The 26,579-nt window shown below is 41.8% G+C and overlaps 1 non-coding gene across 1 annotated transcript; it reads left to right on the top strand.

Moving 5' to 3' along the window:
* Positions 1-21,824: 21,824 nt before the first annotated feature.
* On the top strand, positions 21,825-21,896 carry trnae-uuc (transfer RNA glutamic acid (anticodon UUC)). The gene has a single exon. It is a non-coding gene; the product is annotated as a tRNA-Glu (tRNA).
* Positions 21,897-26,579: the final 4,683 nt, after the last annotated feature.

Below are 26,579 nucleotides of genomic sequence, written 5' to 3'. Positions count from 1 at the left end.
TTCAGCACCCATACCAACATCTCAGCGTGGTCAAGACTGCAAGTACGTTTTCATACAGAAAGGTGCACACTGAGCACCATTCCAGTGTCCGTATGAGGGTCCCTTCGAGGTACTAAGATGCAATGATTCAACATACATTTTGGACATCGGAGGTAAAGCGGAAGCTTTTGCAACTGACTGCCTCAAATCTACCCATCTGTATCTGGATGGACCAGCTATGGTTCAGGTGCCTCGGCAGAGAAATGCTGCTCAAACAAAAATATCTACAGACTTTGGGTGTCTGCAGCAGGATTGCTGGTTCTGGGAAGGGGTCATATGATGACCCACTTATCAGCAAGCAAATCAGCTCCCAAGGTGGCGGACATGTTGTGGAAAATACGGGAAATTGACATGCACCCATTTTAATCTGAGCTGATGACATCACTGATGACATGACTGCCTGTCCTTGTGACAGGACCAGTGATGTATATAAGCCCAGCATGCAAGTCTGGAGGTGTCAGTCTTGCACTAGACTCCACAGCGTGTAAATTGACTTCCCTGAGTACACACTGACTCGACAACATGTACAGCGATTCCACAATGTGTACACTGACATCTATAGTAGGACAGTATAGAATACTTCACTGCAAAGGTCTCATTATTGTCATGTTGTGCGCGAGTGCAGAGAAAAGACTGAGACAACAGCATGAGAGATCAAGTAACACAACTGCTTTGATTGAATTCCATGCTGCAGTCTTTAAGTCCATCTCTGGCCCCGCCGCCCCATGTTCCAGAACTTGCATCACACTGACAGATGTGCCTTTCTGAACTGGATCAGAAGAGACGATCACGCGATGCCATCTTTGCCGTGGCTGTCCCGCTGACAAGCGGGACATTGCTATGCCATCAGTTCGCCGCTACACCTATGTGCATCATCCCCAACCCAGAACCAGCACTAATGGTCTCACGATGCATCGAGGGTGAGGTCTGCTGTGTTGGCGGCCGAAATCTATGTAAACCGGTGGGGGGACCTGTACTGGTTGTGACGAGTCCAGGTGGGCTGGTTTCAAACGGTCCAATGTGAACAGTTCCTCCTTGTCTCCGATGTCGAGTGTAAAGGTGGATGTGTTTGTTTGCAGCACCTTGTAGAGTTCTTTTATGGGGGTGCTGAAGGGGAGTTCCATGCATGCCCCTTCACACCAATACATACTTGCAGGAGAACACATCTGGGGGGGTAGTTGCAGGGTGACTGACTGTGTCGCAATGGTGGTGGTGGTGTGAGGGACCCCAGCTTACCTCACAGCCTCTTGATGATGACTGCAGTTTCGATAGCTTGATTAGATGCTGGAAGAAGGAACTGGCCTGGGACTGCAAGGGTCTCGCCAGAGACTAGTTCAGCTGAGGAGGCACTGAAGTCATCCTTAGGCGCTGTGCATATTCCCAGAAGAACCCAGTGCAGTTTGTTTACCCAGTTGGGCTTTTTGAGCCGTGCCAACAGGGCTGATTTGAGGTGATGATGGAAGCGCTCAACCAGCCCATTGGCCTGAGGATGGTAGGCCGTGGTGCAATGCATCTGGGTGCCCAAGAGTTTGGAGAGTTCATTCTACAGGGCGGTGAACTGAGCTCCTCAATTGGTCGTTATGTGTGCTGGAACACCAGGCGGAGTGGAATGCCCAACTGGGGGATGGAGCGTCAAACTGCTAGACTTGGCGCTTGGTGTGCTGCTGGACAGTTGCAGTCTGGCAGCCTGTCCCACTGATGATTTGCTTGCGTAGGCCATGCCAGACAAATCAAGAGGGAACCAGCCACTCTGTCATGTGGATGGAGGGATGAGACAAGCCGTGGATCATATCGAAAGCCATTTTCCTCCATTGGGACGGGACCAGCAGCCAGGGTTGGCCTTTGGAGACATCGCAGAGGAGCATAGTGGCCTTAGCATCAATTGGGAGGTCTTGGAGCTACAATCATGTATCAACAGTCTGACGCTGTGCGTTTCAGGTCCGTCTTGCTGGGTGAAAGCCGGACCGTGGTAGTCGATGCCTTGTGATAAGGTATTGAACACTGACCTGGAGAGTGTGTCAGCAACAACATTGTTTTCCTGAGAGATGGTGGGTGGAGGTGGTGAATTCAGAGGTACACGGGATAAGTGCCTCTGTTGTCGGGAAGACCATGGGTTGGATGACTTGGAGAAGGTGAAAGTGAGCAGCTTGTGGATCCATGTAGGTAGTGAACGGCCACCCCTCCAGGAAGAGGCGGAAATGGCAGATGGCCAGGTAGAGGGCCAGCAGCTCTCTGTCGAATGCGCTGTACTTCAATTCGGGTGGTCGCAGGTGACGACTGAAGAAGGCGAGAGGTCTCCGTGAGTCATTAACGAACTGTTCCAGGACAACCCACTACACTGCTAACATCGTCACAATATAATACTACATTTAGAATGTAAGATACATGAAATACTTTGACTTTGGTCTACCATAAGGTAGACAGAGTTGCCCCTCAGTGCAACCTATAGCACCTGTTTTTTTAATAGGCGGTCTCCCCTCCAAGTACTTACCAGACCTGTGCCTGCTTAGCTTCTGAGATCAGACAATCACATGTATATTCAGGCCAATGTCCAGAGTGTCAGTGGAGAAAAATTTAAACAAAAAAAAATAAGGCTCTTTCCATCAGAATCCTTGATAGCTGGGAAATTAAAACTTTGTTACAACATACATTGGCAGGAGAGGTGGAAGGTGAACCATTACAATCTCCCTGACATTGAGGTACTCACTGATTATGTTCAACCAGCTGAAGTGGGCAACATACTGTCTGCATGAATTCCTGATGGGATTCTGCCAGATTGGTCGTAAAGGACATAAGTCTGCAGACACCATGATTGAAGTAAAAGCACAATGCTGGAGAAACTCAGCAGGTCAAACAGATTCTATCAGATTGGTACCAGACTCTCGAAATAAGCATTCTACTCTGAGTGATGTAGAGCAGAACATTTCCAGCAAGTCAGACAAAGTGTTTTATGGGCATTCTGAAAGTGTCCTTGAAAAACAATTGCAATATTCTCACCAGCTCCTGGAATCCCTGTTTGAACCCCCATCACACACATATTCCCTTCCCCTTCCATCTCTGTCTTCCATAGGGACAACTCCCTCTAGGACTCCCTCATCTACTTGTTCCTTCCCATGAATAACCCAACCTTGGTTCCTACCCCTGTGACTGTAAAAAATACTGCACGCACCCACACTTCCTCCCTCACCAACATTCAAGGCCCCAAACAATCCTTCCAAGTGAAGCAACACTTCTCTACATCCATGAGACAGGAAGGAGACTGGGATATTGTTTCATTGAGCATCTTTGCTCTGTCTGCTGCAATAGCAAGGGGTCAATAGCCAACCATTTAAATCTACATATTATTCCCACACCGACACGTCAGTCTATGGCCTCATGCATGGCCATACTGATGCTACCCACATATTGGAGGAATAACACCATATGTTTTGTCTTGACATTCTCCAACTAGCCCTTTTGCCCGTGATGTTGTAATGACCTATTTAAACCTTCTCTTCCTGTTCCTTCCCTTCCTCACAACCAGAACCATCTATTTTTCTTACATCCATATACCTATCTAAATCTTTTATATGTCCCATTTGTACCATCCAAAAAAGGTGGAGGGAGGGGGGAGAAGGAGAGGAGAGGAGGGAAGAAGTGGGAGGAGGAGAGGAGAAGAGGAAGGAAGAGGCAGTGGGAGGAGCACAGGCTATCAGGCAAGGGATCATAGGTAGATACAGGTGGGAGGGTAGGAGACAAAAAAAGTTGAGAAGTGATTGGGAGAGAGGGCTGAGGGTAGATCTCTGATGGGAGAAGGAAGACATTGACATTGACCCCCTTCCTTGAGTCTCTCTCTTTCCCTATCCCTCTGTCTCCTTGTCTCCAGGTTCTACTCCTGTCACATCAGCTTAAACCAGTGGTTCTCAGCCTTTTTTTTCCACTCACATATCACTTTAAATAATTGCTATGCCATCAGTGCTCTGTGATTAGTCAGGGATTGTTTTAGGTGGTATGTCAGTAGGAAGGGAAGGCTGAGAATCACTGATCTAAACCCAATTGTTACTAAAATATTTTGCTTGATAAAAATTTCCTTTGGAGCTATGAAACCATACACATAACGAGTCAATTAGGAACGATTAAAACAGTGGTTTTCAAATCTATTTCTTTCCACCCACATACTACTTTAAGCAATCCCTGACTAAACATAGAGCACCTATGGTGTAGGGAATACTTAAAGTGGTATGTGAGTGGAAAGAAAAAGGTTGAGAACCACAACCTAAGCAATAACTCAAGGACAAAAGCAACACAAGATGTTGGAATCTTAAGTGAACAAAGAGAAGACAGGAGGATCTCAGTAGGTCAGGCAGCATCCATGGAGAGAAATGTCTCTGGTCGGAACTCTTCATGGAGACTAAAGTGGAGAGGGGATATTTAAATATAAATGTAAATATCTAGCACAATAACAGGCCCATCCATTCAACAAGCCCATGTGGCCCAATTACACCCAATTGGCCAACAACCCCCATATGGTTTTTGAAGGTTGCGAGGAAACCGGAAGGCCTGGATGAAGTCCAAGCAGACACGGGGATAACGTGCAAACTCCTTACAGTCAGTCCAGACCGATCTTGGTCACTGGCGCTGTAAGTGTGCTGCACTACTAAAGGGGGAAAAAGAGGAATGGAGACACAGGATGCTGAAATAAGGAAACAACCTGTTGGAGGAGCTCAGTGGGTCAAGCAGCGTTGGTGGGCAGTAAAGAAACACTTCAACCTGACAAAAAAGGAAGTGGCTGAGGAGGAGCCCAGAGGTGATAAGATACTGGGCAGAAGAAGATGCCAATCACTCTCCTTATTCCGCCTTTATATACTTTATGACTTTGTCTTAGGAAAGGGTCTTAGCCTGAAACATTGTCTGGCCTTACTCTCCATGGAGGCTGCTTGATCCCTCCAGCTTCTCTTTGATCACGCCGTCCTCAGATGCTTGCAATCTGAAGTTAAAACAGAGAGAGCTGGAAATCCTGAGCAGGTTAGATTGTACATCTGGAGGGAAAATCAGAGTCGATATTTTAGGTCAATGATCTCTCATCCCCTCACAACAACCCCTTGTCTTGAAATGTTAAGAACACTCCATCTTTGTCATAGATGCTGTCTGATCTATCGTACATTTCCTCTATTTTCTGTCTTTGTTAGCCGGAACAGCATTCCAGAAGGAATGGAGTGAATTATCTTACTATCCTTGAGAATAATTTTTTGTCATAACCCAACTCTCCCTGAAATTACTGTAATTGCCTTGCAGTCACACTGCTTAAGTTAAAGCTATAGGTACACGATCCTTTATCCGGACCTCTAAAATTTGGAAAGCTCAAAAATCCGGTAAGTAGGGAGAGAGGCGCCTGGCACTTGGGGGAGGTGGCCGAAGGACCAGAGGTTGGGGGAAGTGGCCTGGCAGCTGAGGGACGGTGCTTGGGGGAGGCAGCCGGGCAACTGGAAGGGGGTGGGGGTGGATATGGCAGCACAATTTGGGTGGGCTTTCCGAAATCTGCAAAAATCCAAAATTCGTAACACACTGTCCCCCAAGGGTTCTGGATAAAGGATCGTGTATCTGTACTACACTACTACTCCTAAAAAACAACAGCAAACATTTATTTGGTACCTTTAATCTTGGTCATTCTTTCATCAGATTATTGATAAGCCAAGCAATAATCATCCACCTCTAATCACTCCCTGATCCAAATGACTTGGTAGGCTGTTTCAGAGGGTGATTTACCATCAAGTCACATTGATATTTGGATATTTAAAACTTAAGATCACTTTGGAAATACTGACAAATATCTTAATTACTCGATAAATGGCTCGTTTTCTGAGTGGCAGGAGGTGACCAGTGGGGTGCCACAGGGATCTGTACTGGGACCCCAGCTGTTCACAATTTACATTAATGATCTGGATGAGGGGATTGGATGTAATATCTCCAAATTTGCAGATGACACTAAGCTAGGAGGGGTTGTGTGCACGGAAGAGGGGGTCAGGAAGCTCCAGTGTGATTTGGATAAATTGAGGGACTGGGCAGATACATGGCAAATTCACTACAATGTGGATAAATGTGAGGTTATCCACTTTGGTAATACAAACCGGAGGGCAAATTACTATTTGAATGGCAATAGATTAAGAGATGGGGAAGTGCAGAGAGACCTAGGGGTACTTGTACATCAGTCTCTGAAGGCGAGCATGCAGGTACAGCAGGCGGTTAAAAAGCCAAATGGTATGTTGGCCTTCATATCAAGAGGGATTGAATAGAGGAACAAGGATACCTTACTGCAGCTGTACAGGGACTTGGTGAGACCCCACCTGGAGTATTGTGTGCAGTTTTGGTCATCTTATCTAAGGAAGGATGTTCTTGCAATGGAGGGAGTGCAGAGGCGATTCACCAGGGTGATACCTGGAATGGCAGGAATGACTTATGAGGAAAGATTGCGCAAATTGGGATTGTACTCGCTGGAGTTTAGAAGATTGAGAAGGGATCTCATAGAGACCTATAAAATTCTGGCAGGACTGGACAGAGTGGATGCAGATGGGATGTTTCCAAGGATGGGAAAATCCAGAACCCGGGGCTTTGGTTTGAGGATAATAGGCAAACCATTTAGGACCAAGATGAGGCGGAATTTCTTTACCCAGAGGGTGGTGAATCTGTGGAATTCATTGCCACAGAGGGCAGTAGAGGCAGGGTTCATTAAATCTATTTAAGAGGGAATTAGATCTATTTATTCAGTATAAGGGTATTAAAGATTACGGAGAGAAGGCGGGGACGGGGTACTGAACTTTAAGATCAGCCATGATCTCGATGAATGGCGGAGCAGGCTCGAAGGGTCGAATGACCTACTCCTGCTCCTATCTTCTATGTTTCTATGTTTCTATAACTACGGCAGCTAAAGATGGGACTTGACAGGCCAAGCTATTCAATGAGCAGGGGCAGTGATTTACGTCCCAATACAGTGTGTTGCCTCCCTGACCAACCATTTGATCATTTCCCTGCAAGATATTTGTTCAGCCGAACAATTAATTTACCTTTTGATTTGATCAAAAGTGGCCCGGTTTCTTGATATGCTTATCCACTATGTTGTTAACTTTCTGGTTTGTTGAAGCTATCCAGGGAGTTGAGAGGGAAGAAATAGTGATAATTAAATTCTTGCAGTAAACATTCATTCCATAAATGAAAATCCAGTATGACATTGGGATTTTTATTCACTGAGAATGAGAACTGCTAAATACACTAAAGACCCTCTCGTCACTGCAATTATTAATATGACTCAGCAGACAGTATTCGAGGATTCATCAATGTTTAGGCAAATGTTTACAAAAAAAGATAGTTGTGTGTGGCTTTAATTTTTCCCAATATTACCTGGGACTCCATAAAATGGGGCAGAATTTGCTCAGTGCATTCAGGACAGTTTCTTGATAGTGCATAGATAATTTTGTCAGGGTGCCTTATATTGGGAAATGGATGTGGCAAGGTGATCAGAGTTTCAGAGGGAAAGCATTTTGGAAAGAGTAAGACAAAACTTTGGGAGAAAGTGCTAAATTGGGGAAAGGTTAATTGCAACAGCATTAGGTAGGAGCTGGAGAAAGTAGATTGGGAGCAGTTGTTAATTGGGTAAGTCAATATCTGACATGGGAGTTGGGTAAATGCCAGCTAGTCAGACCAATCTATTCCTTTGAGGAATAATGAAAAGAAGAGCAAGATTCATGAACCTTGGACAGCTGGAGATGGGCTAAATTGAGGCAAAATGTAAAAGGAGACATATGTAAGATTTAGTAAGTTGAAATCAAACAGAACCTTTGAGAAGTATAAAGGAAGCAGGAGAGAACTTAAGCAGGGAATCAGGAGGGCTAAAGGATCCACAGTCTGGCATTGGTGACTTACACTAGCGTGAATCCCAAGACATTTTATACAGGTATTAGAACCAGCATGGTCACTTCTGGGAGGGTAGGAGTGCCCAAAGACAAAGGAGGGAGTTTCTGTCTGGAGCCAGAGGAAGTGGGCAAGATACTAAGTAAGTACTTCACTTAAGTATTCCCCAAGGAGAAGAGCAGAAAGACAGATCATCGAGATCAGGGAGGGGTGTGTTGATATTCTGGAACCTGCTGATATTGAGAAGTATGAGGTGTTGAGGCTCTTGAAGAATGTGAAGGTAACTAATTCCCCAGCACTTGATGGGATGTATCATGGATTATTGGGAGGATTAAGAGAGGAGATTGAAAACGCCTAGACAGAGGTCTTTGTATCCCCTTTGGCCATTAAAATGTTCCAGAGGACGAGAGAATAGCCAATACTGTCCCACAATAAAGATAAAACAGGAAAGTTTTGGGAACTTACATCAGTGGTCAGGTAATTATTGGAAAATGTTATCAGGGATGGAATCGACTCACATCAAGGAAAGCACTGACCTATCAGGAGTATTGACCTATAAGTGCAAGGAAGATAGCAAATGATTGCTTTTTTGGGAAGGTGATAAAGATATTGATAAGGTTTGGGTAGTGGATGTTGTCTACATGGATTTCAGTAAAGCTTTCAACAAGGTTCCTCATGGAAGGCTGATCCAGATAATTAATGCACATGGGATCCATGGAGACTTATTACGCTGGATTAAAAATAATCTTATCCATAGAAGCACAGTTAACATAGTGGTTTGTGCAACATTGTTGTAGTGCCAACGATTGGGACCATGTTTCAAATCCCACACTGTCTGTAAGGAGTTTGTACATTCTCCCCATGTCTGCATGGGTTTCTTCTAGGGGCTCTGGTTTCTGCCCACTGTTTAAAATGTACCAGAGGGTTGTAGATCAATTGGGGTGGCATGAGCTCATGAGCTGAAATGCCTGTTACCTTGCTGCAAGTTTAAATTTAAAATTTAAATTTACAAATAGAAAATAAAGGGTAGGTAGGAGTGCAATATTCTGAATGGCAATCTGTGAACAGTGGTGATGCAAAAGCATCACTGCTGGAATCTCTGTTGTTTGTGATATATATAAATAATTTGGACTAAAATATACATGGTCTGAAGGTAAGTTTGCAAATGAAACAGTTGTGGATACTGAGGCAGTTCATCAAAAGATTCAGTAGGATCTAGATGAGTTGGAAACATGGGCAGATACAATAAATAGCAAATTAAATTATTCCAGACAAGAGGGAGATGTGACACTAAGGAGATCAAAAGTAATAGGAAAGTTTTAAGTAAAGGACACGACCTTGGGAACCATTGATGCATAGACGGATCTTGAAGTGTAGGTGCATAGCTCTCTGAATGCATCTGTGGTGTTGAGGAAGATTAATGCTTGAGGGGCAAACTGACAGTAGATAAACTTATGAGAGACAGGGTAGATGATCAGAGTATTTTATCCAGTGTATAAACATCTAATATTAGATCAGTGTTTCTCAACCTTTTTCTTTCCACTCACTTACAACTTTAAGTATTCACTATACCATAGGAGCTCTAAGATTAATAAGGGATTCCTTAAGGTGGTATGTGGGTGGAAAGTAAAAGTTTGAAAAACCACTATTTTAATCGTACCTAATTGACTCGTTATGTGCACAGTTTCAGAACTTCAAAGGAAATGGGCCCATGACAGTTTTTCTCACGCAAAATATTTCAGTAACAATTGGGTCTAGAGCAGTGATTCTCAGCCTTCCCTTCCCATTCACCTACCACCTTATGCAATCCTTTATTAATCACAGAGCACCAATAGCATAGGGATGACTTAAAGTGGTAGGTGAGCGGAAAGAAAAAAAGTTGAGAAAGGTATTAGAGGACAAAGAGAGGGTGAGTTCAAAGAATTTACGAGGCAAGTTTTTTTACCCATGAGGGTGGTAGGTACCAGGGTCACACTGCCAGGAGAAGTTGTGGAAGCAAATACAATAGCAATGTTTAAGAGTCATTTAGACAGGCACATAAACAGATGAGAAATAGAGAGATCTCCACAACCTTCAGGCAAATGTAATTAGCTTAAACTGGCATCAGGATCAGCGCAGATACCAAGGCGTGAAAGATCTTCCTGCTCTGTCCAATATCTGTTTTAAACTCACTCTCCTTTCTGAAAATAACATGAATCTTAATGTGAGGCTCTGGAGCAATATTTCTGCCTTTCTTGACTCTGAGGCACAGATTCTCCCAGAACATCACAAAAAAATACTCTGAGTTTTGTTAGAGTTTATCTTTCATTCTCTTATGGAGTCAATTTATTTGTGGTTTAGTGTATTTCAATGCAACATGCTTTCAAATCATTAATTATATTATATCAAGAATCAACTGGTAGCTCAGCATGAGTAATCACTTTTTTATGATTCATGGATTATGATTTCTTCTTCTTTGGCTTGGCTTCGCGGACGAAGATTTATGGAGGGGTAATGTCCACGTCAGCTGCAGGCTCGTTGGTGACTGACAAGTCCGATGCGGGACAGGCAGGCACGGTTGCAGTGGTTGCAAGGGGAAATTGGTGGGTCGGGGTTGGGTTTTTCCTCCTTTGTCTTTTGTCAGTGAGGTGGGCTCTGCGGTCTTCTTTAAAGAAGGTTGCTGCCCGCCGAACTGCGAGGCGCCAAGATGCACGGTTGGAGGCGATATCAGCCCACTGGCGGTGGTCAATGTGGCAGGCACCAAGAGATTTCTTTAAGCAGTCTTTGTACCTCTTCTTTGGTGCACCTCTGTCTCGGTGGCCAGTGGAGAGCTCGCCATAGAACACGATCTTGGGATTATGATTTATATCACCAAGATATATCAGGCACAGTACTTTTTATCATTATCTGCAGAAAGAGTTCTGATCTGGAAATGTTATGAATGGAGGGAATAGACCATTTTAAACAAAAGACAAATGGTGCACAAATTTATAGTTCACTCAAGTAAGTGAATAAATCATCAAATTCTTTTTTTTGTTCTGCTCTAGTCACTTGTTAATGATCTAAGCCACTATGAACATTATATACAAATGAAAATAGGTTACTTGAACCTGTATCCAATTCTGGTCAATGCAGATTGGAAAGTTTAACATGATTCTGGAGAGGATGCAGAAAGGATGAAGTGTTCAGGTTCAAAAGATGAGGGATGTAGGTTTTCAAGATACTGTACACTAAAAAAAAAAATAGTATTGTTCTCTAGGGAGCTAAGTAAGTTATTGTCCAGTTGTAATAAGGTAGATACAATCCTGACCTGATTTGGTAGTATATATACAGAGAAACTCTTCCCATTACTTCAAGAAGATGCCACTTCAAGGAATTGCAGAGGATCTAGGAGCAATGCAAGGGAACATTCTTTACTTATGATCTGGAATACTCTAGCAGAAAGTGGGATGGGTGTAGATTCAGCTGTGCTTTTCAAAAAGTAATTGAAGGTGAAACATTTTCAGAGTTCTGGAAAATGGCAGGGGATGACAAAGGCTGGACTGATCTGCAAAGCACAGACAGTGCATTAGATGGACTGAAGGCCTCTTTCTGAACTGTATTAATTATGTATTTCTAATTAATGTAGCTCAGAGTTTATAATTCATGGAAATATATGAGAGTAAATATTATTTGCAATTGGTATGTCCTCTTTCCCTGATGATGCAATCATTTCTATTAAGATATTCAAATATTTCCAATCAGTCTGAGATTATTTCTTTGCTATTATTCATTTTGTATTTTATTTTCTTAATTGGGTGCAACTTGGGCATCAATGAAGTACAGGAAAGCTGCTGCGAAGCTCAGTTAGAACCTGATTGAATTTACTTTCATAGGATCTATAGCCTTCTTCACTTTGCCATCATATTTGCATTTATCTAGCATCCACTTCATCCTTAAGATGCCCCATGGTGCACCACTAGAAATGAAATGCATGCACATTATAATCATTTATAAAGGCAACGCAGCTGTCAATTATGGGTCCATGAGGCTCCGCAATTTCAAGAAGCTGAAGTGCTTAATGATTCCTCATGGACCTTAGTTTTTGTGTGTATTCAGAGAATGCAAAACACAATGATTAGCATTTACAATATTCTGTAATAACACATTGTTCTTGACTTGAATACATGAAACAGATCAGTGGCTTTTAACAATTGAATAATTCTTAAATTGCATTCTGCTTTTGATACTTCTGCTCTCACACTGCGTGTTTTGTTAGTTTATTTAAGAAAGTCAAATGATATTTCATTTTTGAATGTCCTAATTTCCAAATTTCATTGGGCCAACCAAGTAATATGATTAATAATGGATTAAACTAATGGGGCCGCACAATTAGCACAGTGGTTAGAACAATGCTATTGCAGTGCCCAGTGTCCCCGGTTTGAAGGAGTTGTACCTCTTCCCCATGACCGTGTGGGTTTCCTCCGGGTGCTCCAGTTCCTGCCCGTGATTGAAAAACATTGATAGTATTCGATAGAATCACCAATGCATATATTTGTATATATTTACATATAGTAATAGTGATTGGCTGAAAGCCGTAGCCACATCTACTGGCAGGTCATAAAGGGATGCTCCTAACCAGACCCAGGTCAGTCTGGACTGGTTGACCTCGATGTACTATGCTCCAGTCTGGAGACTCTCTGAGGTGTGGAAATGTCCCTCAGCAAGAAGAAGAACTTCTAGAGTCCAAAAAAAAAAGCTATGCTCCAGTCTTTTGTTAATAAAAGCCTTGGTTTGAGTCAACAAGTCTTTGAGTCATTCAATTTTATTAACGAAAAAGTTTCAACGGATGGAGCGAATGCTGCGACCAGAACACCTCAGCATCGACCCGCAGTCAGCGACTGCCCAGAATGATTTCAGGCACTGGGTGAGGTGTTTCGAGGCATATCTGCAGTGCTCAGACCTTGTCGTGGAGGAAAACACCGATAAACTGTTAGTTCCGATGTCCACAGTGTCCACAAGGGTCTATGAAAACATCCAGGACATATGACCTCCTACATGGCTGCCATGAAGGTGCTGAAAGGACTCAACGAGCGGCCTGTGAATAAGGTCTATGCCAGGCACATGCTGGTGACCAGGGGGCAGCAGCCAGGTGAGTCTTGCGAAGCCTACCTCCAAGCACTAAGGTTACTGGGTAGAGCTTGTGCGTGCACCGAAAAAACTGCAGCTGGGATCACCGACGATCTCATCCGGGATGCTTATGTGCTGGGATCTGATCCAATGAGGTGAGGCAACGATTACTGGAGCATGGGGGAGACAGCCTGGTGGAGACCATTCAAATCGCTGAAATGATGGAGGCTGCAGCCCTAAGCATGGACATCTATACACACAATGCCTGCATTTGATCCAGCCTCCCCCATGCCCCGTTGATGGCCTCGCTGCCACGGCCACACTACCTGATGTGGCCCTGAAGTGCTACTTCTGCAGGATGGAGAAGCACAGTCGATCCCTGTACCCTGCGAGGAAGGCCCAATGCCAAAAGTGCCGAAAGAACGGCCACTTCACTAAAGTCTGCCAGTCCAAAATGGCCCCCACAATGCACAATGCCTTGTGCAAGGCCCAACCGCCTTCCTCAAATTCGAATTTCTCATCCTTGGAACATCCAATGAAAAAAGCGAGGAATGGATCATGCTGAAACGCTTAACTTCACGATGCAAGCTCCGCGTGCGGAAGGAGCCACTCTAGCAACGCCCCACCCTCGCCGCTGTGACGCTGCTCCCTGACTCGGCCCCCCTGCCCAATGGTACTTTCACGTCAGCAGGCCGCGATGGACTGCCTGCATAAGGACTGCTGCCGGTTCCGCAGCTTGCTGTCACCGCTGACTCCGTCCACGTCCCTGTACCGGAAAATCCCATTGGCCTACCTGCACCATGAGTGTCACCGCCTCTGCAGCTGACTCTGACTGGATGCCGCCACCTCCACACCAGGCCGAGGCCCCATGATGCTCCGCCCCTGCTCCAGTGACGTGAGTATCCACCGGACGGCCACCCCCCCCCCCAAGCGACGAGTGACATCATCATGCCAGCCTCCACAGTCACCTACACAGGCAGCAGCCCCGCTCCCTGCATTGGTTGCTGCATCAGTGACATTAAACCAGAACCAACCGCAGCCCCCTGAGCTGGAAATGATTAAGGTGAAGAGCCAGTTCACTAACTGTCTTTTTGATTCAGGTTCAACGGAGACCTTCATTCACCCAAACCTGGTCCAACGATGTGCGCTGGCATTTCACCCGACAGGCCAGAAGATTTCAATGGCCACAAGAGCCCACTCAATGGGAATCAAGGGGGTATTGTGTGTGACCTTGAAAGTTCAGGGTATCAAATTTACAGGGTTTATGTTGCTGGTCCTATCTCAACTATGTGCTCCTGTGTTGTTGGGGTTGGATTTTCAATGTCATTTTAAATCGGTGTCACTGTAATACGGGGGTTCACACTCTCTGCTCTCTGTCTGCCACCACTCCACCCCAAAGACCTCCTGCCAGCAATAGTCCACAGCAGTCCCCGCACCCCATCGCTCCACTTGCAGCCTCTCCACCCTCTGGGTCGCTCCTCCAGCATTCTTTGCCCACCTCATCCCTGCCATTAAAAGCCGACAGTACAGCTTCAGGGACAGGAAATTTATTAAAAGTGAGGTGCGCAGACTGCTGGATGAGGGCATCATCGAGCCCAACGCGAGTCCCTGGAGGGTACAGGGGGTAGTTGTGAAGAACGGGGAGGAGCTGCGGATGGTGGTTAACTACAGCCAAATGGTCAACTGCTTCACGCTCTTGGACGCTTACCCTCTTCCACGAATCATGGATGTGGTGAATCAGATCACCTAATACCGTGTGATTTCCACCATCGATCTCCGATAAGCCTACCAAAAGCTCCAAATCTGCCCGAAGGACCGCCCTTTCATGGCCTTCGAAGCAAACGAGCATTTGTATCAATTCCTCAGGGTCCCCTTTGGTATCACAAATGATGTCACGGTCTTTCAGCGAGAGATGGACCGGATGGTAGACCAGAACTGCCTAACAGCTACATTCCCGTATCTGAACAATGTCACCATCTGTGGCCACGACTCACATGACCACGATATCAACCTTGAGAAATTCTTCCAAATGGCGAAACAGCTGAATCTAACCTACAATTTTGAGAAGTGTGTCTTCTGGACCACTCCCCTCGCAATTCTAGGTAGCATGGTGGAAAACAGGGTGGTAAAGCCATATCCTGACCACATGCGCCCTCTCATGGACCTTCCACCGCCCCAAACCCAGAAGGCACTCAAACGCTGCCTGGGCTTTTTATCCTATTACATTCAATGGGTCCCACATTACACTGAGAAGGCATGGCCACTCATTAAGTCCACCTCCTTCCCCTTGTCAGTGGAAGCCAGAGCAGACTTTGACTGCATTAAGTCAGACATCGCCACGGCCACTCTGCATGCCGTAGATGAATTGATACCCTTCCAGGTAGAGAGTGATGCATCCAACTTTGCACTGGCAGCCACCATAAAACAGGCCGGTAGGCCTGTCGCCTTCTTTTCTAGGACCCTCCAGGTCCCAGAAAGCCAACACTCCTCTGTCGAGGAGGGCCAGGCCATTGTAGAGGCCATTCATCATTGGAGACACTACCTCGCTGACAGGTGCCTTATCCTGATGACCGACCAACTCGTGATCTCATTTATGTTTAGCAGCAACCAACAGGGTAAGATCAAAAACGACAAGATTGCCAGGTGGAGAATCGAACTCTTTACCTTTAACTATGACATTCTGTACCAGCCTGGCAAACTCAATGACCCATCTGATGCCCTTTCCCATGGGACATGCACCAGTGTACCACTGGACAGGCTGCAGAGACTCCATGAGGAGCTCTGTCACCCGGGGGTTACCAGGTTCGCACACTTTGTGACGACCCACAACCTGCCCTATACGGTAGAGGAGATCCATTCCATGTCCTGAGCCTACCCAGTATGTGCTGAGTGCAAACCCAACTTCTTCCGGCCCGAGAAGACATTAAAGCTACCCAACCCTTCGAAAGTTTCAGTGTGAACTTCAAGGGGCCCCGACCATCGACGAACCGTAATGCCTACATTCTCACGGTGATCAACGAGTACTCCCGCTTCTCTTTTGCTATTCCCTGCCCGGACATGACCACCTCCACAGTCATAAACGCACTGCACAGCATCTTCGCCATTTTTGGATACCCCAGTTACATCCACAGTATCCGGGGATCCTCGTTTATGAGTGCAGAGCTGAGGCGGTACCTTCTGGAGCGTGGTATTGCTTTGAGCAGGACCACTAGCTACAACCTGCACGGTAACGGGCAGGTCGAAAGGGAGAATGCCATCATCTGGAAAGCCATCACGCTTTCCTTTTGGTCTAAAGACCTTCCCATCACTTGGTGGTGGGATGTCCTCCCAAGTGCCCTACGCTCCAACATGTCCCTGTTATGCACTGCCACCAATGCTACCCCGCATAACGTATGTTCTCATTCTCATGGAAGTCAGAATCGGGAACGACCACACCAGCTTGGTTGATGGTCCCTGGACCGGTCCTGCTGAGACGTCATGTCCAGTACTTGATCCCATCAAGTCAGACAATCAGGCCACCTGACTGCTACAGCCCATAAACCCTGCATGCTATACCCCCTCCCCCTTTTTAATGTATATATTTACATATAGTAGTAGTGATTGGCTGAGAATCGTAGCAGGTCATAAAGGGATGCTCCTAACCAGACCCAGGTCAGTCTGGACTGGTCGACCTCGATGTACGACGCTCCAGTCTTTTGTTAATAAAAGCCTTGGTTTGAGTCAACAAGTCTTTGAGTCATTCGACGCGCTCCAGGGGGTTTGTGGGTTAATTGGTGTATTTGGACAGCACAGGCCTGTAACGATGCAGTATCTCTCAATGTAAAATGTAGAAGTAATAACTTATTCCAGGTATAATTAAAAATCGACACAATACATCCATCTGCACCTTGGATGGAGAGGGAATTATCATAAAGCATTTAACAAGGTTAGTTAAATTCCTTTATTTTGTAATTAACTCTCTCTATATATTGTAACGTTATGATCCCACAATTAATGGCAGGAGTGCATTTGGAGACAGATACCAAAATAAAATTTTGAGAAAGGAATCCAAGCATACCACAGTGTCAACCCTGTTCAATTCAATTACATCCACTTGATTTTATTCCCACGAGTCCGGATGCTAATTACGTGCAGTGAATGAAAGGTTAATGACATTATCACAAAAGCTGCAATAAAAGGAAACAATCCAAATTATACTGAAGAGATAGTTTTAGTTTGTATTTTGCCCATTCCCTTAGGACTAATATGCTAAAGCATCACATACAAAAGCTGCTGCACTAGGAAATACTTTTCATGGCACTTAAAACATCCTGTGTAGAAGAACATTAAGATAAGTTGGACTAGAAAACCTTTTTAGCAAACCTTTAATGAATCATGGTGAGTGAGCTCTTCAATAATGAATGTAGTAAAATTATAATTCGATTAGGTCTAGCAATGCAAAACAAAATTTCCTCCACTCATCTTTTAAACCTAAAAATGCAGACCCTCATTGAAGAGAGACAGTTCTTTAGCTTCATGCTTTAAATTGGAAAATAATGTCAATAAATACAGTGCCAACTGTAATATTTGAGCCAAAGGCACTTTTTTTCCATTGTGCCCTGAAATGGGAGAACTATGTATAAAAAGAACTGCAATTTCTACATGGTCAAACCAAAATGTATATAAATAACCATAGAACTATAGAACACTACAGCATTTTGGTCCTTCTAGTCTGTGCTGAACCATATTTTTTTTGCCTAGTCCCATAGCCTCCATACATCTCCCATCCATGTCCCTGAGCAAATTCTTCTTAAATGCTAAAAATTGAGCCCACATTCACCACTTCAGCTGGAAACTCATGCCATATCCCCACCATTCTCTGTGTGAAGAAGTTCCCCCTCATGTTTCCCCTAAACTTTTCCCCTTTCACTCTTAACCTATGTCCTCCCACCTACCCTCAGTGGAAAAAAAAGCCTATCTCCATTAACTCTGTCTATCCCCCTCAAAATTTTAAATACCTCTAACAAATCTCCCCTCATTCTTCTACACTCCAGGGAATAAAGTCCTTACCTGTTTAACCTCTCCCTGTAACTCAGTTCCTGAAGTTCGAGCAACATCCTAGTTAATCTTCTCTGCACCCTTTCTATCTTATTGATATGTTTCCTGTACTAGGTGACCAAAACTCCACACAATGCTCCAGATTTGGCCTCACCAATGTCTTATACGACTTTAACATAACATTCCAACTCCTGCACTCAATAGTAAATCACAAAAATCTGTAGACACCTTGGTTGAAGTAAAATTACAAAATTCTGGAGAGGTCAAACAGCATCCTTTATGTAGCAAAGGTAAAAATACATAACCGATGTTTTGGGCTTGAGCCCTTCATCAAGTGATAAGAGAATGCCAGTAGGTGTCCAAACAAAAAGGTGGGGGTGGAAGCAAAGGCAAAGACAGGAGATGACAGGTGGAGAAAGGAGGGAGGGGACAGCAGCAATGAGAGGGAGGAGGGATGGTTGGGTGAGTAAAGGAAAAGATAGGAAAGGAGGGAGCAGAATGAAAAAGTGAGCAAGTTTAGCAGAAAACAGAGAAGTTTTTTTTTAAACTTTATTTATTCATTCAAAATACAGATAATAAGTAACATATATAACAATAAACTTAAGCATGAACAATATATTTTATATATATGAAAGAAAAAAAAAGAAAAAGAAAGGGAAGAAACCCCCCTTCAGCCAACTCTCCTAAGGAGAGCCATAAAAAGAGAAAAAAAAAGAAAAATTAAGCATACATATTAAGATCCAATCAATGCAAATCAAAATGCAAATATTCTTGATATAACAACCACCCATCAACAAAAAATACTATAATTATCACAAAAAACATATGTGATTTTTTTCACTATTAAACAATATTTCATCTCATTATGCCATCTATTAATATCAATAATATTTGTATCTTTCCACATACTAACAATACATTTTTTCATTACGGATAATGCTAAATATACAAAAGCAAGTTGAAATTTATATCCTGTAATATTTAATACATAACTGAAATATAACCCTTCAGGTAAAATCATATCTCTACCAAACACATGCTTTACCAAAGATCAAATTCGATAATAAAAAAAACCAAAGAATTCTTATTAATACCATAACTAACCCTCATCTGATCAATAGATAAAAATTTTACCTTCTTTAAAACAATCTCCCAAATTTTCCACACTTTAAATCTCCAATGTAATACACTTCGATTATGTATTGAGAAAGAAATAAGTTGATTATTATACAATGGAGTCAAGGCCGACAATTCACCAATATCTATCATTTTCTTTTTCTTTGTCCATAACTTCATTAAATGTTTTCATATAGGCAGATTATATTGCTGTAGCAATTTTAAATTCCATCTAAACAAAAATTGGTGTATTTAAGCCTCGAACATTAAAAGTAACATCGAACATTAAAAGTAGCAAACCTCAACTTTGACATATCTACTAATATTACTAAGAACTAATAATCTCTATATATAAAAACTCAAAGTAACATAAATAGGCCCTCCAATAGGAGAAAAAGAAACCACAAATTAAAATCTAAATAAAATAAAAATTAAAAAAAAGGAAAAAAGGTAAAGTAAAAAAAAAACCCCAAAAAAACTACCCAAAGGTAGTAATCCCTAAACCAAACTTGGGTGTGGATCACCCACCAGTGGCTGATGACTAATAGAGCATAGAGCAAATCTCTCCCTCCCCTGCCAAACAAAGAATAACAACAAGATATCATAATGACATAAAAATAAAGTAAGAATAAGTAAGTTCTTCTATTCATCCAAGAGATTCCAAACTCAATGACCCCATTTCAGGAGAAATTAGACTCTTTCCATTCCCATTTCTCCCATTTCTACCATTTCTTCCATTTCCAGAACAACCAGATTTTTCTTTAGGGGTCAATGGTGGACTACATCTTGATCCTCATACATCTGGCAACGAATCAGCAAAAATCATTGCATCGCGATCATTCTCAAAAACCGAGATTGAAAGTTTCCACAAAACACATTCAACACTGCTGGATAATGAAAAGTAGACTTATAACCTTTACGCCACAAAACTTCTTTAACTGGATTAAATCGACGCCGACGTTGAATAACCTCTTGATTCAAATCAGGATAAAAAAAACTCTACTATTCTGAATCATTAACGGAGCTTGTCATTGTCTCGCATTTTGCACTGCTAGATGAAGTATAATTTCTCTGTTCAAATAATTCAAGCATCGAATTATCACGGGTCTCGGTGATTGATCAGGTGGAGGTCTTCTTCTTAAGGCTCTATGAGCTCTTTCCAATACCAAGCCTCCAGAGAAAAATTATTGTGGGATCCATTCTGTAAAAGAACGAAGAGGATCTTGATCTTCCATACCTTCCGACAAACCAACAATCTTCACATTATTCCTTCTACTTTGATTCTCCAAATAATCTACTTTCCTCTCTAACTCCTTTTCACGTTCTCGCAATTCTTTAACGGATTTTTCCACAACCATCACTTTTTCTGTATTAGAGGCCACTTGCTGTTTACATTCCGAAAAAGCAGACTGAATTTTTAAAAAATCTTCAGAAAATACTTCCATTCGTGTATTAACTGTAGTGAATTCTGACTTCATACTATCTTTCATTTGAGCTAACTCTTGCAATATCGGCTGAGTAATGGTACTTAACAGGTTAACTTGTAGTTCAGAAAGACCCGACCCTGTTTTCTTTAAGATAGTGTCAGAACCAGATAACAGCAACTCCTGCTGCAGCTCAACAGCAGGCACTTTAACAGTCTTACTGAGAGTTTGAACTCCCAACGACGACATCCCGACTTCCTCAGGGGGTTGATGCTGATCTCCCCCTACAACTCGCTGTTGTTTCAAGAACTCACGGATAAGATCAAGCTCTTCAGACCGAAGTACTGCCTGAGTGGTTTCAAACAATGGATTCATTTTTCTGCGACTCCCTCTGCCGTTGGCAGACTGCCAGAATCAGGATCCACTTCTTGGGAACACGCACCTTCCTCCTGAGAACAAGTAATTGCGGTGATATCCTTCTCCTGGTAATTAGTAATCATTTTTTTTCAGCTCCCACAGGCAATCTTTGTGACTTCAAGATGGAGAAAAGCAAATCTGAAGTCATAGCAGTTTTTTCAGGTCTTGAATCTTCAACACTCCGAAAATGTAGTTTCTTCTGCAGTTGAGGTTTAATCTTTTTACCATTAGTAGCCATGACAATTCCTTGATACTTTAAACTAAGTTTTTAAAAAAGTTTAAACTTAAAAACAAAGAGTTAAAAATGGGTTCTTAAAAGTCGGGCCAGAGAGGTCGAGATTACACGTCTAGACTCTACGCCATCTTGCCATGCTCCGAAAACAGAGAAGTTGATGTTAATGCCATCTGGCTGGAGGGAGCCCAGATGGAAAATAAGATGTTGTTCCTCCAATCTTTGTGTGGTTAGGGTGGGATGGTACATAAGGCTATGGACAGACATCTGAGACCAACTGCAATACAACTATCAATAAATTTACTATATGGGATCCCTTGAAAGCATATTTAAGAGGACAAATTATGTTATACTTCTAAAATTAAAAAGGAATGTACAAGAGAGGTGAAAAAATTGGAAAATGAAATAACTAACTTAGAAAAAGACATGCAAATGAGGGGATGTTAAGAAAAATATAGACAACTTATTCATAAAAAATCTTGAATATAATACATATAGAATGTCAGAAATAAAACTTCTCACACGAGTCTCTTTAAAACTGATGACACGACAAGCTTTATTTACAAGTCTGCAGAGTTGGACTCAACTCCCATATGGTCTAGCGGTTAGGATTCCTGGTTTTCACCCAGGCGGCCCGGGTTCGACTCCCGGTATGGGAACCATAAGAAGGGTGAGAAACAGAATTTAGTGTATGTAGAGTTCACAGCGTACGTAACGAACGTGATAATTAAAAATGCAGTTATACTTAGAATGCTTTTGTAATACTAACCAATTAAAACAGTATTAATAAGAAGGGGAAGGGCAAACAATAAGGGTATAAAAATCAATGCACTGTATGTATCGGGGCTTAACTGGTGAGAAACCAGTTGAGTCCAACTCTGCAGACTTGTAAATAAAGCTTGTCGTGTCATCAGTTTTAAAGAGACTCATGTGTGAGAAGTTTTATTTCTGACATAGAATGGAAAAAGAGATAACTAAAAACTAAACAGAAGTATTATGAGATGGTTGGAAGTACTTTTCAGGCAATTATCCTTCCTCTTACAGGATGAGATTATATTCAGTGTCAAAGAGATACCCCATTTAAATGGCCAGCAAATGGGATAAAATGTTTAGGAATGCATATAGATAATAAAAATAATGTACAAATTGAATTATTTACCATTGCTCAAAAAGATTAAAGAAGATCTAAACAGATGGACAGCCTTACCTAGAACACTAATGGGAAGAGTTAATTGTATTAAACTGAATATATTTCCAAGAGTAAAATATCTCTTTCAATCACTGCCCATACCATTGTCTCAGAGATATTTTTCAGGAGTTTAATAAATATGTCAGAAAATGTCCAGTCCGTCTCCCACTCTCTCAGCAGTCTATCTTCTCTCTAAGGCAAACTGTCACTTTTTTTAACATAAAACCACACAACACATAGGTCAATACACAACAGAGAACTCTGTAACACCTCCCCTGCTAAAAAAAATTGGTCTGATTTCCAAGTAACTGCAATACATTTTCTTGCCACTAATGCAATTTTAACAAATTCTAATTGGCATATTGATCATTTTAATTTAGCTGTTGTTCCTTCAACATTTCCTAATAAAAGTAAATCTGGATTTTTGTGGAACTACGACACCTATAACTTTTTCTACAAAGTTTCCTAAATACAGCCAAAAAGGTCTTACCTTGGAACGAGACAAAGTTGAATGTAAAAAAGGTCCTATTTCTTCACCACATCTGAAAATTGATTTACTAAGTCTGATTTTAACCTATTTAATTTTTATAGTGTAAGATATAGCTGATGTGGGAAATTATACTGAACTAATCTATATCTATAGTATTAGTCATGCAATCCCTGCAAAGATCCACTTATCTTTGCTCATCAAATGTGACATTTAGATCCAATTCCCACTTCTGTCTTGATTTATGAACTCCACATTTAGGAGTTCCAAATTGTAGTAAGGAATATATTACAGAGGTAAATTTGTCAAATATGATCTCAATTGAAAGAGGGTGTTTTGAGGTATTCCATATTTACTTTTCAATTGTTTAAATGTCATTAATTGACCTCTTTTATAACAATCTTCAACATTTATAATCCCCTTACAAAACCAAATGTCTGAAAATTGATTGACTTTTGAAAAAAGATATAAGGGAATTTTGCATTAGAAGCATCTTAGGTGATTCAGTATATACTCATATACTCTCTTACACCAATTTCATAATTTATTTTATTCCACATATTAATCAGATGTTTCAACCGTGCTGCTACTTTTTCTCCAACCATCAATCTTGCATCCCATTTATATATAAATTCTTCTGATTCTCTCTATCTCCAATTTTATTCATTTCTATTTTAACCCATGCTGATTTTTCTTTCCTTTCAAAAAAAGATGTAAGAATGTTAATTTACACCGAACTATCATATTTTTTTTATAATTAGGAAGCTGTAAGCCTCCTAATTCATATCTCCATGTTGATCTCTCTAAAGAGATTCTTGACATTTTACCTTTCCAGAGGAATTTCCTTATATGTTTATTCAGTTGTGGAAAAAAGATTGAGGCATTAAAGTAGGTAATGTTTGGAAAATATATTATATTCTTGGGAATATATTCATCTTTTTAAGAAATGGTAAATAATTCAATTTATATAAATTCTTCAAATTATTATTTGCATGAATTCCTAAATATTTAATTTAATTCCTAATTATTCCATTGCTTCAGCTATTTAATCTGAGTATCCCCACTGCCATCTTCTTAACAGAAATTAGGGATGGGCAAAAACTTATCATTGAACTGAGGTGTCAATTTAACATGTACATTAATATCCCCAGTATCTGGAATTGAAGCAATCTGCAATCCAACCAACTGGAAAAAAATCGAGGAAATATATATAAAAATTAAAATAAATAAGACTAAATAAATAAATATTTAACATTGTAAAAGGAAATGTTTTCTGAAGCCACACCCAACCCCTTGGTGAAGATGGGAGCAAACATTTAGCCAGCGGAGTGGCCCGGACATGCCCCACCCACAGCAGCTCTTGGAATAAAGTTTTCAATAAAGTTGTGTTTGAATAAAATAGTGGTTCCCAGAATGAAGGGCCAGCTGATGCTGCTCACCTCTGGGGTGACTCCCAAAATGTCTCCCTGACCCTGCCTAGTAAGAGTCTTTTCTAGTATTTAGCACATTCGTAAGCCTTTTTCTGTAAACCTGGGGGAGGGAGGGTTTATTTATCATGGTAGCATTGTTAGTGTAGCAGTTAGTGCAATGCCACTACAGCACCAGTGTCAGCGATTCAAATTTAAATTTAAATGTTGTAAGTTACAAGATTAAAGTGAACTGATTTTTTTTCAAATTAGTTTAAATGTTGCACTGCCATTTGTCTTTTAAACTGTTTATTCTTAATGCAGGTGTATTAATTAGACATGGTAAGTGTCTCAGTCGAGTGGAAAATTTACATATCTGGCATCTGCAATCCCCGTAGGTGCCGGATACTGGGAGTTTAACTTATTAGTTGTTTCGATGTCAATCATTTTGGCAAATTGAAAGTTTTCTGTGATGGAAACTAAAGTGGATTTCTTTCTTCTGGTGATAAATTAACACAAAAATTTCTCTTTATCAGCCAACCCTGAATAAATTTAAAAAAAATGAGAATTATTTTTTCATAAAATCCAGGGATTTTGAAATGAAAATTAACCAACAGCTCAGGGTCATGAATTATATATATTCTTGGTGTGGAAAAATTTTAAGGAATTCAGGCTAAATGAAAACTATCTATTTCCAAGCAGACCGCATCTTTTACATAAATGATTTAATAGGATTCTGCATGAAGTAACAGTGTATCTTTACTTCTAGACATAGTTCATTGAGATTTGTAGCACACTTAATACACAGCTATTTGTCATAATTATATGATGTGTCTACATTCTCTTAAAGGAAATGGACATGGTAATGTAGACAACCATTCTGATAAATTATTTACTACGAGGTAAGTAAAGATCCATGTGATTATGCTAAAAGCAAGTGCAGAAGGTCAAAAGCTTTATATATGCCACACAATTCTATAGTTATCTGCTCCTCAGTTGGGTATGAATGGTGAATGTTCAGACTTAGTTGCATTGAAGTATATTTGTGGTCATTGGCTTAAAGGGGAAAAGGCTCACTTTGATGCAGTGAATATAGGTTCTTATGTGTTCTTGCATGCATTGGCAATTAAGAGGGGTAGGACTATCAACAAGACATATTGACATCAGTAAACTCTCAATTAATGCCAATACCTAGTACAGTGATGTATTAAAATATAATGCTCTCAGTTCTTAAAGGTACACATACTTACCACAACTCTAACTGCCTCTTCCTTAAAAAAATTATAACTCCAGACAAACCACCACATTCACCACAGTCCAAGGCTGCATTTTCCACTACCTGTCTCATTTTTTGAATACATATCATATTTAGAAGAAAAGGAAGTTTTGTATTTCACTGATTTTTATTTTCCTTTCAGCTCACATCCCTTTTTTTTTGATCAACTGCTGACAAATGTAACCTCCAAATTGCAGATGATGTTTTACTTTCAACCCCTGGATCAACATTGCATCCTCATGGAGAACCTAATACTGTTATTCTGCGTTGTATTGCATGCCATTGTTTCAGGTAGTTGCGTGCATTCTGTCCGCATTATCCACAGCTGTTTTAATTTTTAAAAAATTTAGTCCTACAGCATGGTTACAGGCCACTTTGGCCCACGAGCCTGAACTGCCCAATGAAACCTACAACTCCCACTCTTTTCCGAGGAAACCTACACTGACACAGGAGAACGTACCAACTCCTTTCGGGCAGCACAGGATTTAAACCCATGTTCCGATCGCTGGCGCTGTATCAGCATTGCACTAATCAGTATACAATCCGTGCCACCCTCTGTCAGCTTCTGCACTTGCAATGCCTGCACAAAGCCTCACGTCAAGTTTATTCCGAGGATTCCAAACTTGTGAGAATGTGTCCTAAGGCGTGGACTGGGTGAGCGGCCACAGCTGGGATCTGGAGCTGGACCTGCTGTGCCGTTGATGGTGGGGTCTGGAGTGCAGACCAGATGTGTGGTTTGACCAAGAGTGGGCCTGAGCAAGAGTTAAAATACACAAGCCCTATACCAACGGTTATTACCCTGGATAAGAGTATGGTATTTTTGGTATTTTTGCTGACCTGTTTTCCACAGGAAGATTTTGCAAACAACAAGGACATAGCCTAGCTCAGTTTTCACATTTCTTACATTTGATGCCACCCTGTAACCTTATACTATCAGTATCTTCAAACTGCAAAAATTCTGGTGCTTCTCAAGCCCTCCTGTCT

Source organism: Narcine bancroftii, chromosome 4, assembly GCF_036971445.1.
Source record: "Narcine bancroftii isolate sNarBan1 chromosome 4, sNarBan1.hap1, whole genome shotgun sequence".
NCBI lineage: Eukaryota > Metazoa > Chordata > Chondrichthyes > Torpediniformes > Narcinidae > Narcine > Narcine bancroftii.
The sequence above is the reverse complement of the archived record's forward strand: the minus strand, read 5'-3'. Positions and strand labels throughout refer to the sequence as shown.